Source organism: Aplysia californica, unplaced genomic scaffold (assembly GCF_000002075.1).
Source record: "Aplysia californica isolate F4 #8 unplaced genomic scaffold, AplCal3.0 scaffold01655, whole genome shotgun sequence".
Lineage (NCBI taxonomy): Eukaryota > Metazoa > Mollusca > Gastropoda > Aplysiida > Aplysiidae > Aplysia > Aplysia californica.
The window spans coordinates 5,373-7,804 of NW_004798925.1; the positions used below are offsets into that span (position 1 = coordinate 5,373).

Here is a 2,432-nt window from a genome sequence, read left to right on the forward strand (position 1 = left end):
TCACCGCTGTAAACCTATCCCAGAAGCCACATCTCCGAATGTAAGTATTATGTTAGTGTAAACCTACCCAAGACGCCACATCTCCGAATGTCAGTATTATGTTAGTGTAAACCTATCCCAGAAGCCACATCTCCGAATGTCAGTATTATGTTAGTGTAAACCTATCCCAGAAGCCACATCTCCGAATGTCAGTATTATGTTAGTGGACCACCGACAGGACCGGAACAACAATGGCTGTGAAGAGCATTGAAAAACTTCCCCCAAACAAGCCAAGTTCCGAACACCCCGTGTGCGATTGGAGCCAGGGCCCTACAGTCCGTGGTTCGGCATGATGCCCACTGAGCTGACTGACTGCACCCACAACTTGTCTATGTGGGGATCCAACTCTCCACTTTTGTGTGCAAGGCTGGGAGTCAAATCTTCACAACACAGAAGTCGGCACACAACAGATCATAGGTCGGTAACCTTTTCTCGAAGCCTGGTGTCCCTGGCCTAGTGGTTAGCCTCTCGGACTCGCAACCCTAAGGTCGTGGGTTCAAATCCAGTCAGGACCCGACGTTGTGTCCTTGGGAGAGGTATTTTACACAAATTTTTCTCACTTCACCCAGGTGGGAATGGGTACCTGGCTACAGATAGCGAAAGATCTTGTCGGTCTGTAAGTGTTTGAGCGCTTAATTGCCTGCTTGCACTGTATGCTTCCCTAATACAGTTGCGAGAGCCTTAAAACACTTACCAAAAAATACATACCCATTCTTATATTGTTATTGTTGTTATTGTTATGAAGATGACGATGATGATGATGATTATCATTATTATCATTATGATGAAGATGATTATTATTATTATTATTATTATTATTATTATTATTACAAGACATTTAGGAAGCCGGCCCCGGCTGTACACAGCAGATAATGATGAGAGATGAGTAAATTATGGAGAGTGATGAGAAGATAATGGTGAATGGTGAGTGAAGAGTAGGTAATGGTGAGTGAAGAGTAGGTAATGGTGAGTGAAGAGTAGGTAATGGTGAGTGATGAGTAGGTAATGGTGAGTGAAGAGTAGGTAATGGTGAGTGATGAGTAGGTAATGGTGAGTGATGAGTAGGTAATGGTGAGTGATGAGTAGGTAATGGTGAGTAGATAACATACCTTGACACGTTGGAAAAGGAACTAGCACAAATACTGACACAGTCTAAAAGTACACAGACCCAGCGGTATATATAGTGAGGTTGGTTATCGGATCCCAGGACATGAATAAACATGTTTCTTTCCATGAGGGCGCCTAATCAAGGGGAAAAAAATCAGCATTGGGCACTGTTGAAATATAAGTGGGTGGTGATGGTGGTTGTGGTGGTGGTTGTGGTGGTGGTGGTGGTGGTGGTGGTGGTGATGGTGGTTGTGGTGGTGGTTGTGGTGGTGGTGGTGGTGGTGGATTTATGGCAGTGCTTGATCCTCTTGCGAGAGTCCGAGGTCAGTTTGGAGCGTCGTCCGAGACGTACTATTGTTTTGTATTTGTTTTTGTCCGAGTTTTACGGCACTTTACCACGCAATTAGGTCATCTATAAGAGCAGAGGATTAGAGGTGTTACAAGGGAGTTTGGTTTTAGTACAAGTTTTACGCCACTTGCAATATAATAAGGTAATCTAAGTGCCCAAGATTAGAGGTGTTAGAAGGGAGTTTAGATGGAAGTAGCATTTCACGGCACTTGCAACAGAATTAGGTGAGTGCAGAAGGTTAGAAGTGTTAGAAGAGAGTAAAGAAACACACTACAAGGAGGAGGAGAGATAAGAACGATGAATGATTGACAGGACAAAAGGAGGACGACACAGAACAGCGCCTGCCAACCACCCACTCAGACACAGTCTACAAAAGGCCACCGTTAACTCAGTTGGCATCACGCTGGACTGCGCTAGATGATGTCCCCGGTTCAAATCCCCAGTGGGACGTTTGGAACCTGGGTGGTTTTGGGGAGTTATTCCGTAAGAAACGTTAGCCTCTCGGACTCGTGACCGTCAGGTCATGGGTTCAAATCCCGTCAGAGACCCAAGGTTGTGTCCTTGAGTAAGGCACTTTACGCGAGTTTTCCTCACTTCACCCAGGTGGGAATGGGAACCCGGCTATAGACAGCGAAACATCTTGTCAGTTTGTTAGTGTTTGAGCGCCTATAACAGGCGACAACATATTTTAAAAAATACCCTACACGAATGAATTAAATACCCGGTAATTAAATTCAAATACAAATAAAATAAAATAGACTTTAAAATTATTACATTGTATGTATTCATAATGTCTTATTGTCCCATGCTAGCGATGAACTACCATTACCCCTATCCACCCCCATTGTATCTAGAACTTCCTGATTGTCTCACATACACAGGACGCCGACCGTGGAGATGGGGGCGTGATCATGTATACATTAAACACCCCCCCCCA

At 44.4% G+C, this 2,432-nt stretch overlaps 1 protein-coding gene across 1 annotated transcript in view; it reads right to left on the reverse strand.

Annotated features, from left to right (window-relative positions):
• Positions 1-2,432, reverse strand: part of LOC101860072 — a gene marked incomplete at its 3' end in the record, with an annotated part of 8,393 nt that overhangs the window by 5,321 nt on the left and 640 nt on the right. The gene's annotated exons all lie outside the window — the stretch shown is intronic.